We start from the raw sequence: 15382 nt of genomic DNA, 5'->3' as shown, positions 1-15382 counted from the left end.
GTATACACTTATTTCCTATGCTTACACTTAAAAGCACAAGTGTTGTGTTTGCTCACGGTACTTGGCTTGGATGTTTGTGTGTGCTCATTCCTCCATGAGGATCACTGGTCTCAACCAGTGATCACTTGTTTGGTACAATCCAGTCTTTATTTCAGTTGTCTACTTTTTTTTTCCCCTTCATTAGTTCATTGTTTCTCTCACAACAGTTTATAGTTCAAATCAGATCTAATTCAGTCACTGGAAGTAAGGATAAATTTTAGGCATGCATTTTAGTCAGAGGTAGTATATCCTGTGCTGAAATAAAAGTTCAATTCCATGCAGTCATGGCTTAAGTTTAAAAGCTTGGCATCAACCTTCAAGAAGAGGAAATTTCATGCTTACAAGTCACCAACGGATATTTCATTACTTCATATTTTATTGCATTCTACTCCCTCCTATGTGTAAGCACCATAACTGCAGGTTATTTGCAATTCCTAAGTGTTTGTAATTGCTAGTTAAGCATTTTAGTTTTCACTTTAGCAAGAAATGTGCCTGATCCATGTGAACAGTCTTTAAAGCAGCTATAAAACAGAATGTACCTGCGGGTAAAAACTGCAGCTCTTCTGGGGACCAAGTTTCTGACAGGGCTCCAGCTGCATTAAAGTGAAAGAACTTTACTACATGCAAACTTTTTATTAGAAGAAACATTGCTTCAAAAACTGTATAACATGCTTACTTTCCCTGGTAACTCAGATCAAGACCAATCAAATCAACATGCTGAAGATGGGTAAGCATATTCATATTTTACTGGCTGTTACTTTATATGAACTCTGTAATTCAGTCAAAGGAGCGTATCTTGAAAGAGCAATAGAATGATTGCAACACAGATTTTATGGCAGAGATGTCAACAAATCTGTTTTCGTGGTACTGTGAACAATATCAAGTCTTTGCTCTGAGATAGCTGCTAACATGAGTAACCACTGATCTCATGTAACCTCAGGATAGCTACAAGATTTATCAGAAAGTCAACAATGTATTGTCTTTAATTTAAAAAAAGAGCATTGTCCAGCATGTAATGCATCTTTCAGAGAAATCCACTCACATCTTGTTGTTATCTGCACTTGATAAAACTGAAGTTGTTAAAATCATCTGATTTCATCCCTGCTGATTGATCAAGCCTAGAGTGTAACTCATATTTCACTGTAGGATGATTTTTTTTCAGGGTAAATTCATCTGCATGTAGGAACCCAGGACAAGGTCAAAGTTGCGTTTACACCCTCAGAACACAGGAAATGCAGAATCTTTGTACCCTTCCTCTTTTCTCTTTTCCTTTTGGTCTAATCTGTCTGCACGAGTAAAAGTAGAGAAGCCATTGGAATGGGCTGCCCAGGGAGGTGGTGGAGTCATCATCCCTGGAGGTGTTCAAGACAAGACTGGATGAAGCACTGAGTGCCATGGTCTAGATGACTGGATATCGCTGGGTGCTAGGTTGGAGTGGATGATCTTGAAGGTCTCTTCCAACCTGGCTGATTCTATGATTCTAAGACAATGCCCTTTGTAGATGTGTAGAAGAAGCATAGCTGACCTGTTCCAAAATAGCTCTGTATGCTGACCTCTCAGGAACCAAGTGTTATTTTGAGTCTTACTGCTTTTGCTAGTTGAGCAAGGGGAAATCTGTGCCTTATTTTTTCCATCAAGTATGATGGAATTTTACAACTAGTTTTGCAAAATGCCTTGAATTCTGTTGATAACATGCCTCCATGATTAACAAGCATATCATTCGGCTCCTCTTCCTTCAACAGTACCATCACCACTATCTGTAGTTAGTAATACTTCAAGAAATTGATTCTATGATCCTATGAAATTAAGTTTTTAGGCTTTGGATTATCTTGTCTATAAATAAGCTGTGAAGATAACAAACATAGCAGACATAAGAGTTTTTTTTAGGAAAGCAACCATAGACTGGATTAATTAATCAAATGCATTAATGAAATTATTAATTAATTAAATACTGGGTGAGGCATTTAGTGCCATGATCTAGTTGATTGCACAGGGTTGGTTAATAGGTTGGACTGGATGATCTTGGAAGTATCTTCCAACCTGGTTGATTCTATGATTCTGTGACTTTTGGTAATCTGTTTTCCTAAATTGAAGGGCAAAGACAGAACTGCCTCAGCCATTCTGTTTAAACATTTTTGTGTTCCAGCTTTTTCTACTCTGCCAACACACTTTGCTTTTATTTAGGACAACTGCAATTGCACGTGATGCCTGCTACCTTGGGGTTTGTACTGCTGGGTCACTCAGAGTGCTAGGTCAATCACTCAGAGTTGCACTCAATTGGGGCCATCATGGTAAGCACAGCATAAATGTAAGGAAGAAATGCAGGTACCATGTCCAAAGGCTCTCTATCTAAGAAACACCATCCTTTTCTAAAGGATAGAAAGCTTCCCATCCTCTTTCTGAAGGCAGGTGGAATTAAGAGACTCTAAATATTGCTACTCCCATCCATAGGTAATCTTTCCAACATTGTACCTGTTGGATGTCATTTGTTCAGAGAAGAGGGGGGCAAGAACAGTCTAAACCACATCTTTCCATCTATGCAACTTCTTGGCACCATCTCTTTACTGTGAGTTCCAGTCATCTCAATCAATAACAGATATAATCCCTAGAGACCTGGGAAAAAAACTTCTTTCAGGAGGTCAGCAGACAGGATGTAGGCTTCATTGTCTGTGACGGAATCATTGTGCTTTTGCTGCAGAACTAGTCTGAAGACTGTGATATTTAAGGCAATTTCAAAGCTTGTTCTAAGACTGTTTTCACAACAAAAGGTTACTCTGTCAAAGCACAGCAGGGGAGGTTGAGTGCACTTCTGGAATCACTATAGATGAGCCCAAGCTTTGTTCTGCACCATTTCTTAAATCAGAGGGGCAGATAAACCCTCCACCAACTTTACACATACAGGGAGGACAAGGACAAGATTCAGATCATCTAATGCTATTGAAGCTGGGAGTTATGGCTTACACAAGTGGAATTTGGGGTGGGATTTGTCCAGCTAAATGTTGACAACTACATCTCTCTCTGTTGACTATAAAAGGAGCTCATTGTGACTAGCTCAGGCATAGATGTCTAAAGTTAGATGGGATTAATCCTCTCTGCTTGCCAGAGTCCCAATTACTTGCATACACAGAAATGTCTTGTTCCTTTTGAGACACACCAGGTATCTAAGACATCTACACAAGTCTTGCAGATGTGACACAGGGGCTATGAAAGAAGGACTTCTTATGAATAGACAGCTGGAGATATGGTAGGTATCCTCAAGCCTCTCAGATGGCAGTGGGTGGGCACATCAATATGGGCATCCATGTAGGATGCCCCAGGAGACATTTATGTTTGAATACCTAGGGTTCAGAACAGTATTCTCTTGGGAGCTTTGGAGTTTCCTAGGTGTCGACATTGGGTACCTTTAAATATGAGAATGCAGTGTAATTTCTGTGGGAAAATGCTCTCCTGCCCTCTTCAGAAATGCCTGCTTGTGAAACAAGCTTGTGAACGTCCCTGTCCCAGAAGGCTTTCAGGCCAAAGGAGGCCTGACCCTTATGTAATACGTGAGTAAGCGCTCAGCCATAGGCACACGTGAGCTGCTTTAAGTCTTTTACATCAAGCAGTTGCTGGACAAAACCCAGAAATAAACTCAACTGCAGAGACAGCATAAACCATCACCATAAAAAATAGTAATGATGAGTGCTGCTATATCAAGATATACCAGGAGACTGAATAAAACATGAAGAGCAAAATCATTTATCCACTTTTTATAGCATGTCACTGTTTTATTTTCCTCTTGCTACACCTCTACATAGGATGTACACCTAGTGAAATAAAAAACTGACACCTGTTAAGTAGAGAAATTAAATGCTATAGAAAAGCATTGCTTTCTTTACTGTGCACCAGAGGCTGTCATCTCTGGCTCCAGAAGCAGCTGGTGTAACACATACAGCTCATTAAAAGTGCCTTGTGATCATTTCTGTTGTGAATGTGGCACTTTAACCTATTTGCTCCTAGCCCTCCTGCAAAAGCAAGTTGCTTTTTAATCTGGGAGAGAGATTTCCATGTTGTCAGAGAGGAAGATTCAAATTGGGCACGGCACAATAAACACAGCACTTGCAAATCTCTCTCAGTAGGAAAATGAGTTCCTAGCATTTGCTAATACTTCTCCAGACAAGCATGTTCATTAAACAATATTAATGTTTTTCTTCTCTTAAAAGTCAAGCTATGGTATGAGGCAGCTTTGTGTTTAAGCAGTTGCTCACTGAGTAAAAATCCTATGGCAACCAATAAATGGAAGCCAAAAAATGTCGCAATATTATTTTAGAAGACTCATCTGCTTATTTTTACAGTTAGCCTTGCATAACCTTCACATTTTTTTGGAGTCTGCCTTATGTAGAATATTTCTTAAAATTTCCATTTATTTCAATTGTACACTGAGCATTAGGAGAACTTAAAAAAACCCAACCCTGAAACAAAACAAAACAAAAAAAAGAGTCTTTTTTTCCCCCTTTGCAATGTTATTCTGCCCTTCTATAACCTATTTATGTACTGCCCTTACATAATATTTATTTGGTGTTATAACATTAATCTTTTTGTTTGCTAAGCAAAGATGAAGCTGGTTTCATGAGTAGCTTGAAATGTGTCTGCTTCCTGGCATTTAAACATGGGGACGCAACGGATGATAAGTGTGGCTCCCAGCTAATGAGCACAAGGAGGTCTGCAGTTTGAGCCACCCAATTTCTACAACCAGTGTGGAAATACATGTTTAGAAACACTGAGGAAAAGTCTAACAGAAGATTTAAAATGACATATAAAAAGATACACTCAGTATCAGTGAATCTCAGCTGTTTGGTGTATGTCCATCCCTGCATTCCCTTGGCATAAATTACAGTTAGCAGCAACATATCATAGATGCATAGAATCAACCAGGTTGGAAGAGACCTCCAAGATCATCCAGTCCAACCTAGCACCCAGCCCTAACCATTCAATCAGACCACTGCACTAAGTGCCTCATCCAGGCTTTTCTTGAACACCTCCAGGGATGGCGACTCCACCACCTCCCTGGGCAGCCCATTCCAATGGCAAATCACAAGGCTACATCTATAAAAATTTTGCCTTGCTGGCGACAGAGTGGCTGGAGAGCAGACAGAAAGAAAGGGATCTGGGGCTACTGGTAGATAGTAGGCTGAAGATGAGCCAGCAGTGTGCTCAGGTGGCCAAGAGAGCCAATAGCATCCTGGCCTGGATCAGGAGCAGTGTGGCCAGTAGGACAAGGGAGGTTGTTCTTCACTTGTACTCAGCACTGGTCAGGCCACACCTTGAGTGCTGTGTCCAGTTCTGGGCCCCTCAATTCAAGAGAGATGTTGAGAAACTGGAACATGTCCAGAGAAGGGCAACGAATGTGGTGAGAGGTCTGGAACACAAACCCTATGAGGAGAGGCTGATGGAGCTAAGGGTGTTTAGCCTGGTGAAGAGGAGGCTCAGGGGGGACCTCATTGCTGTCTACAATTACCTGAAGGGAGGCTGTAGTTAGGTGAGGATTGGTCTCCTCTGCCAGACAACCAACAATAGAACAGAGTCTCAAGTTGTGCCAGGCTGGATGCTAGGAGGAAGTTCTTCACAGAGAGAGTGATTGGCATTGGAATGGGCTGCCCAGGGAGGTGGTGGAGTCACCATCCCTGGAGGTGTTCAAGAAAAGCCTGGCTGAGGCATTTAGTGCCATGGTCTAGCTGACTGGCTAGGGCTGGGTGCTAGGTTGGACTGGATGATCTTGGAGGTCTCTTTCAACCTGGTTGATTCTATGATTCTATGACATCTGAACAATGCTATCTTGCACTCTCTTTTACCACAAAAATAACAACAATATCCTGGCAGTCTGCTCAACTTTAACCAGAGTAGCAGTATATGAGTTGCTTCAAGATGGTTCTATATAGATTGGTTAGTTTGTGCCTGAGATTGCAACCCCATCACCCACAACAAATTACACATAAGTGTTGCAAAATTATATTCTGAATAAATACACTCTTGGAACTTTGTTTTCCTTCAGCAAACAGGATATTATGTAAAAGTTTGTGTGCCTGCACGTGTGCCTAGGGGTGTGTTTGCACACAGAAATCAACAACCCTAAACGTGAATGGTTTGGGCTGGAAGGGACCTTAAAGATCATCTAGTTCCAGCCCTCCCCCACCATGGGCAGGGACACCTTCTGCTAGACCACATTGCCCAAGGCCTTATCCAGTCTGATCTTAAACAGCTCCAGGGAGAAGGCATCTAGGACCTCACTGAGAAACTTGTTCCAGCTTCTCAGCACCCCGACTGTGAAGTTTTTTCCTTGCACAAAGCTGGATAAGGCACTGAAACAGGAAACAGTGATGTATTCCCCAGGTGCTTCAGAGCATCACAGTTTATTTCTTCAACAAGAACTGGGGACAGGTTTGACAGTTCTGTAGGCTGGAGTTTTTCAACATACTGTGCCTGCTCTTTGAGAAGGAGGCTGATGGGAGGTGACAGGACTCTTTCCTTTACCTTTTCAGGAAATGGTTGTCTATGAAAATATACAAGTTTTGTTAATAAAATTTTTTTGTTATCTTATGCATATCTATAAAAATAACAGGAGAATCAACCAGTTCAGTCAGTGGAGTCTTTAAATACCCTCAGGTGGGTTTCAACCTCCCAAAGTTTAGGGTTTTGTAGGAAGGATGTCTCAGTTCCTGTACAGTTCATGGAAATGTGTTCAGCACAGTCTGCAGAGCTTAAGAGACTGATTAATCTAAACACAGAGGAGACACAGATACTTGATCAGATGAGTGACACCCAACACTCACTGCCTTTCGTTAAAAGAGGAGCCAAAAACATCTAGCTCAAACATAGATGGCAACCTTGTACTCACCAGAAATCAGGAGATCTGTATCCTAATTCTAGCCTCAGACAATGTCTAATGCAATAATTTACAATTCCTATTGGTTTTCATGGGTCCTGAACGAAAATATTCATAAGAAATCAAAAAGTATGTGCACAAAGAGGTCTTTTTATACACACAAGTATGCATTTTTAGGAGAAAGGATAAAGAGCAACTATAAATATGCTAATCCTATTAAAACATATGTACTTAAATGTAAAGTTCTTTAGGATAAGTACATGGTTTTTTTTTCCCCCTCTGTTTTTGTACAGCAGCATAATAAAGTCTGGATACTTCAAGGGCTGGGAGTCATTCTGATTATTGAAGTAAAACTAATATATTAGAATGGTTGAATAGTTTTAGGATCAAGTACAATATGTCTTATCTTATGACATCAACATACTCCCATTCTTCAGACACGGCATCTGCTGTGTTCTAATTGAATTCGTTGGGGTCTTTTTGTACAGAAAGAACAATTTTTATGTGTGAACTTTAGCTGCAGCTGACCTCATATTCCAAAACCCATTTCTCAAGGAACCTAAGCAGGTTTTAACCCAGCTTTTGAAAAAAAATCAAAATAGAGCAATCTACTTCAGTAACTGTACTCAGAAGATAATCTGTTAAGGAGAAAATGAAAACAATGGGATAATTTTCTTTTATATGGTCTTGCTTTGAAAAGAGGTCACATAAAAATCTCATAAACTGAGATAATGGTTTGTCATTTTAGTTACTCCAAGTTTGCTTTGGCATATCGGCCCAAGACAAACCATGCAGTTCATTTTCTGAAGGTTTGTGCATTTTGGTTGCTGTTTGTTTGTTTGTTTTAAAGCAGGAGCATTTTTAATTATATCCAACAGTTATATTTTTGTACTTCAGAGCAAACAATCACCTTCAGTTTGATTAGAAAAAAAACAAAGCAAAACAAAAGGGTTTTTTTTTTTTTTTGCAAGCTTCTATTTCCTGATCTGGTAAGCAGAGCTTACTGATTTATAAAAGAAGGTGTGACAGTGTCAACATCAATCCTTCCTGATCCATATTAGTGGTTTTGTAGGGTTCTGTTGAGTTTATTGCAGCTGTTTATTTTGTGAATAGATATGTTTATGCTCAGTCCTGACAAGTAGTACAAATACTACCAGGAACAATGGATTTTTCATGACAGTTGTGGTCACAGAGCTCTGGCTGCAAGTGCCAAGTGCCCACCAAAGTCACTCTCTTACTACCTTCCTTCTGGACACCAAGTGCCCACCAAAGCCACTCTCTTACTCCCTTCCTCCCACCTTAATGACCTTCCACATTCATCTCCAATGTTTGGACCTACTTTCAAATACTCCAGAGCAAGTTCACCAGGGGTGTTCTGCAGCCAACCTGGAAAGCCCCTATTTGGAATCTCAAAGCATTTCCTTACTTGAAGTCAGCACTGGCAGGCCCAAGTGAAGATGAGGCTGGAGCTGCCACAAAACGTAGAACCATAGAATCAACCAGGTTGGAAGGGACCTCCAAGATCATCCAGTTCAACCTAGCACCCAGCCCTATCCAGTCATCTAGACCATGGCACTAAGTGCCTCATCCAGGCTTTGCTTGAACACCTGCAGGGATGGTGACTCCACCACCTCCCTGGGCAGCCCATTGCAATGGCAAATCACTCTCTCTGAATGAAAGTCTGCACAGTTGCACTGCAGTAGCAGTCAGAGTGTGCACAGCTGTGTAGCTTAGGAGAGCCCTGAAAGGCAGTGCTGCAGCATGGCTGAGTTTTATTACACACACTCCACCTAACCTTTAGATAGTTTCATGCAAGAAAAAATACTATGAGGGCAAACAAAATATCTTCATAAGCTGAATGCCTGTGGTCCTCTTGTCTATAAAGCAGTATGGTGACTCTAACAATAGGAAATGTTATTGTAAAGGCACATTGTCACAAATTGCCTCTGCTTAGCAGTTGGTGGAGGTTAATGCAAGACACATTTACAGATCTATTAATTATGGTAGGTTAATTGTAACGAAACACTCCTCACTCCGAGATTTCTTCTGCTTTCTACTTCTGCTCCAAATGAACAGCCCCTGTGAAGGGGATACTGTGAATTAGAGTGGGAAAAGTAGAGATCAATTTATTTTCATTAAAGAATTTAATTTTTATTTCAAGTTAAAATGTGAAACTAGACAAAGAGGAATGCAGAGCACTCTTTCCTCCCTTCTTCAACCTGGATGCATTCCGTGGTGCTTTTTTCCCCCCTTTGTTACTCCTTTGTCACTTTTCCCACCTCTCACAGCAAGGCACAATTCCCAGGCAATAACTGACACATACTACAGTTTCATAGATCCACATGTGACAGCTTTCCAGCTTGTGCTTGAGTGCTGTCTTCTTTTGCCTTTTAATAAAAGTTTTGTAGCTTTCTTATTTTTCTGAAGACCTCATGTTTTTCAATTTGTTTTGTTTTGGTTTTCTTTTTTTCCCTGTTCCTGGTTTAGACTTTGTGTTTATGACTGTACATCAAAGGTAAAATGTCAGAAATCATAGAATCATAGAATCATAGAATCAATCAGGTTGGAAGAGACTTCCAAGATCATCCAGTCCAACCTAGCACCCAGCCCTGTCCAATCAACTAGACCATGGCACTAAGGGCCTCATCCAGGCTTTAGGCTGGATGTTAGGAAGAAGTTCTTCCCAGAGAGAGTGATTGGCATTGGAATGGGCTGCCCAGGGAGGTGGTGGAGTCACTGTCCTTGGAGGTGTTCAAGCAAAGCCTGGATGAGGCACTTAGTGCCATGGTCTAGTTGACTGGCTAGGGCTGGGTGCTAGGTTGGACTGGATGATCTTGGAAGTCTCTTCCAACCTGATTGATTCTATGTTTATGCTTTTCTTCAACACCTCCAGGGATGTTGACTCTTCCAACTTGGTTGATTCTATGATTCTATGATACTATGATTTTTAAATGTTCTAGAGGTCTACTGAATGATTTTTCTTTCCAGATCCTAAATTAAAATGCTGATAAACTTGCTGTCCATCAAAAGCAATCATTTACTTTCTTAGAATTGTGCTCCTTATTGAAAATTGAATGAAAACTTTTGATGTTAGTTACAGTAAAAAAACCAAACACCACCACCAACAAAAAAAGAAGTGATGATTTTTCCCCCCTTGTCTTTCTGTGTGGCTGCCACATCTTATTGCCTTTGAATACTGATCTATGCGTACAGATGAATTTGTGTTCCAGTCTTCAGGATGCTATTCTCTTCAATATCAATATATATTGATATATAATTGATATATATTGACATATAATTGGGATGTTTTGATTTAGAGTCATCCCATTCTCTTAATTATACTTGTTTGGCAGAAGCTGAATCTGTGCAAACCAGGACCTCAGGTCTGGAGTTTCTGTGGTCTGCATCTGCATAGTTTTTGTGAGGTTTATTTTAAAAGAGGAGAATGGATGGAAGAAAGGTTCTGTTTTTCTCTATCATTTCTGAAGGGAAAATATATAGCAGCCAAGGCTCTACATTAAGCCTTTCCTTTTGCCTTGCTATAATTTTAGTGATCATTTGCTGGTTCCTGTTATACTTAGTTCCTGAACTCTACTACAATAAATGGTATTGTTCATAGGGAGAATGAGCTGTATAAATGTCAAGTGATCAACAATCAGCTGGCCAATTGCCTGAAGGCTTTTTTGTTTTCTTCATGAGACATAACTGCAAGTATTTATTGCTATGAACGAGTCTTGCACACCTAAGTAGACCTACTGAAAGCAGTGGTGCATTGAATGAAAAAAGATTGTGCCACAATGGCTTTTAAACCTAGGACTGAAGTTCTAGTTATCACAATATTTTAGCTAGGGGTATAAATCCACTTACTGCTGGCAAAGTATACACCCATATATTGGTCTTAATTTTCAAAAAGGCTGATAGAAGAAATGAAACTCAGAAGTAGAAAGTTGTTATGCATGTAATTTCAAGAGCAAGTAATGATGCCACATTCAGTTGGCAGCCTGTCATTAGTGGTGTTCCCCAAGGATCAGTGCTGGGCCCAGTCCTATTCAATACCTTTATTGATGATCTGGACCAGGGGATTGAGTCCATCATCCACCTTGGGATAACCTGACTAGCTTTCAGCCACTGGTTGAGAAAATGCGGTTCTAAGGTCTGTGCCATGTGTGCCACACTAGCACATGTTGTGTATCTCAGATATCATAAGACACTTAGGTGTCTTACAAGGTAGGTGACCGCATGTGAGCTAGGTGTCTAGGCTCTTCAGTGGAGTCCAAATAAATGCTTATCTTTATTCTAGCTATCTGCATGTGGATCCTACAAAATGCTTCTCAAACCCTGCTAACACCTTCAGCTTTAATTTTCTCTTCAATGGAATTCAAGTAAATGCTTATCTTTATTCTAGCTATCTACATGTGGATCCCATGAAGTGCCTCACAAACCCTACTAACACCTTCAGCTTTAATTTTCTCTTCAATGGAATCCAAGTAAATGCTTATCTTTATTCTAGCTATCTACATGTGGATCCCATGAAATGCCTCACAAACCCTACTAACACCTTCAGCTTTAATTTTCTCTTCAATGGAATCCAAGTAAATGCTTATCTTTATTCTAGCTATCTACATGTGGATCCTATGAAATGCTTCACAAACCCTACTAACACCTTCAGCATTAATTTTCACCAGCATATAACCCTTAACTTCAATCCTATGTAATTACCACCAGACTGCACAGTCCTCAGGTCAGCATCTGTCACACCAGTACTCTAGAAGGTCTATCTTGTCTAGCCTAGTGCAATCTGAGTGCAGCATGGGGCACAGAGAGTTTTTCAGGGCTAGCTATTGACTAATAGCTTGGTAACTGTCAGTGACAGTCATTCCAGCTCATTATGGAAGATGAAAGTCCTTTGTTGAAAAGATGCTGATTATTCTTTCTGTTTCAGCCTTCCAAAATCTCTACAGATGACAGACACTACAGCAGATGGACAAGAAAATCATTCATGCAGAAATTTTGAATTGCCATGAGATTTGTTTGTCTTGTCTAATATCAGCTCAATAATTTTGCCTTTCTGGTGTAAAATCAGAATCTCCTCCATTTTCTAAGTGTGTTATATTGGGGGGGGGGGGGGGGGGGGGGGGATTGTAAGAAATCTGTGCAGTGACTGGAACTGTGTGAGCTTTGAGAAGAAGATTTATTTATTATTCCCCTGTACTCAGCACTGGTCAGGCTACATCTTGAATCCTGTGTCCAGTTCTGGGCTACTCAATTCAAGAGAGATGTTGAGATACTGGAATGTGTTCAGAAAATGGCAAACAAAGCTGGTGTGAGGCCTGGAACACAAAACCTATGTGGAGAGGCTGAGGGAGCTGGGGTTGTTTAGCCTGGAGAAAAGGAGGCTCAGGGGTGACTTCACTGCTGTCTACAACTACCTGAAGGGAGGCTGTAGCCAGGTGGGGGTCAGTCTCTTTCCTCAGGCAACCAGCAACAAAATACAGTCTGAAATTGTGCCAGGGGAAGTCTAGGCTGGATGTTAGGAGGAAGTTCTTGCCAGAGAGTGATTGGCATTGGAATGGGCTGCCCAGGGAGGTGGTGGAGTTGCTGACCCTGGAGGTGTTCAAGAAACCTGTCTGAGGCATTTAGTGCCATGGTCTAGTTGACTGGCTAGGGCTGGGTGCTAGGTTGGACTGGATGATCTTGGAGGTCTCTTCCAACCTGGTTCATTCTATAATTCTATGATTTCCCAAATGTTAACTTGACATTTCCTCATCTTGTCATCTTGGTATTCAGCTTTGGCGTCATATAATATACTTCTTTTTTCTTCTCCTAGAAGCTGGAACTTGATGCTGCTCACAGAGGGGTTTTAATTCTCCCCTTCACATGCTCTTCCAAGGTGATTTTAATAATATCTCATATGACATGAACTTAGACATTTTTCTATCAGAAATTGTAGTATTTTTTTAAAAATATATACATTACATTTATTAGGAGAAGCATATCCAGTTTTTTTCCACAGTGGAAACTGAATTATTTATAACAGTAGTTTGATTATATTAAAAAGCACAATCCCAAGTCTGCAGTACATTACTGGCTCCATTCCTTGCCTAAAACAGGCGTGTTTATATTTTTCCTCTGTAAATATGTGATAATTAAATGCAAATAGACCATATTTTTCAAACGAATTCCCAACCCTGGAAACTTGGATGATGATAATCCTGCCTAATAAATGCACAACTGCAAGTGAAATCAAAGTTTACTGAAGCAGAACATTCTTAGCAGTCAGTAGCAGCCATCACTTAGTGGAAAAAAAAACCCCTCCTGAGATTAATATAGACATATCATTGAAAAATGGATAGCCTTAAGGTATTTTATAATCATGGTATATACCTAAGTATTAGTTGAAAACACTGTGTGTTCTTTATGGGATATTCTCAGCTAATCCATTTCTGCAAATTATTAGGCTATCTTGAAGTCATGCCTAAGGCTGCCATCAGTTCTCTTGCGTGGCCTCCATTGTATATGTTATCCCCTGTTTCTAGGTCAGCTTTTCCTTTACTCTTGTGAAAGAGGCAATCTCTCTGGTTCCTTTACAAGGAGTCATACTCATGTTCCTTGGCTAGCAACACCAGCTTGTCCTTTCCTGCTCTCATTCAATCTGAGGTCTCAAATCTCCCTTGAGGGTAAAGGGAGAGCTTTCATATTGCTTGTTGAATTCCAAGGAGTAGCTCTGTTTCTTCCTGCCTTTTGATGGATTGGTCTTAGTGCTTTCTCTCTCCCAGTATGCTGGGTTAAAGAGGCAGGAATATCAAAACCCAGAGCATCAAACAAAGGACTGTCTTCTCTCTAGCCTGCAATGAGAAACTGAAACCTCCTGGGCAACCCTCCTCGCTTGCTCCTCCTATTCCCATTCTTCACAGTGCTCTCCACTTCTACACAGAGCTTTGTAACGTCTAGAAATAAATTATCATATGCCCTTAAGAAGAGTCTTAAAGTGTGGTAACTTCTTGTCTCAGTGGCAGGATGATGGCAAGAAGCCAAGCATTGTCTTTGTATTACCTGGCTGGCTGCCCTCCCTGTCCCGAATAACTTGAATTTCTTTGCTGAGATTCCTGTAGCTGCACCCCAAAGACCATATTCCTGTAATGTTTGGAGAAAAGCCTAAGAATATCTCCCCTTCCTTATGATTTTCTCACAGAAAAATATTTTCCCCTTCATCTAATTCTCCTCCTTAGTTAAAGAAAAAGGATGCATTCTGTTCACTCTTAAGGACTTTGTGCACGGGGAAGAATATTACACAGCCCATAGCAAGCATGATTTTAAGGTCTGATGGTTATTCCTTCTGCAGCTCTATCCCTTTCATGTGTCAGTGTTTTTTTGCCTGAACCTGGAGAAAAAGAGCAGTTGTGGGGGAGGAAAAGGCAGGTTCCTGGAAGAAGGAGTAGCTGACAGGATGTTGCTTTTGTTGGACAAGATCCGTCCTGTTGACAACTGGGAGGACCCAATAAGACCAAGAGTTAGCTACCAACCAAGCAACATGCTGCCAATCAGACTCTGGAGGCCAAAGTTTTGTTCTTCCTGCCAAGAAAAGGCATTTAAATAGAGACTGAAGTATGATTTCAGCTACATTCCAGTTTAATGCAGACAGCAGAAAAACACAGTGACTCACAAAACATTCTTCCCCTACAATAAATAACATTTCCTCTCAGAAGTCTGCAATTGTGAATGAGTAAAGGGGCATGGGGAACACTTGGTCCTAGGGCATACAAACACACCAGCTGGCTTTTCGTTCTAGGAAAGGCCATGAAATTAATGTGTTGGAAGTTTGTGGGGAAGGCAACGATTTACATTAATGTTCTGTTTCTTTCATAGATGTAGAAGTGACTGCTTTTAAAACATAACTAAAGGCAATAACTGATTCTGCTCCTACAGCTAGAAATCTTAACAGAACCAACCCATGGCCTGAAGCAGCCAGCTCCTTACCTCCATATCCTCACACAATCACAGAATTTCTGAGATTGGAAAAGACCTTCAGGATCATTGAGTCCAATCATTAGTTTCACACAGACAAGTCCTTGACTAGACCAAATCCCTCAGCACAACATTTAATCACTATGAATTGCTATGGTTGGAAAGGGCCACCAGGATCATCCAGTCCAACCTTCATCCCAGCGTCCTTAATCACTAGACCATAGCCTCATCTTCTAACTCCATGATGTATGGTGATGGAAGGGAGGTAAGAAGGATGGCTGAATGATATATTGCCACAGACAAGGCTGCAATGGTAAAGCAGTGCTACAGGCTGGAGACAGAATAGCCGGAGAGCAGACAGGCAGAAAGGTACCTGGGGGTACTGTTAGATAGTAGGCTGAAGATGAGCCAGCAGTGTGCCTAGGTGGCCAAGAGAGCCAATGGCATCCTGGCCTGTATCAGGAACAGTGTGGCCAGTAGGATAAGGGAGGTTATTCTTCCCCTGTACTCAGCACT

This window comes from Pogoniulus pusillus, chromosome 7 (genome assembly GCF_015220805.1).
Source record: "Pogoniulus pusillus isolate bPogPus1 chromosome 7, bPogPus1.pri, whole genome shotgun sequence".
In the NCBI taxonomy this organism is placed as follows: Eukaryota; Metazoa; Chordata; class Aves; order Piciformes; family Lybiidae; genus Pogoniulus; species Pogoniulus pusillus.
This window is presented reverse-complemented; position numbering follows the sequence as displayed.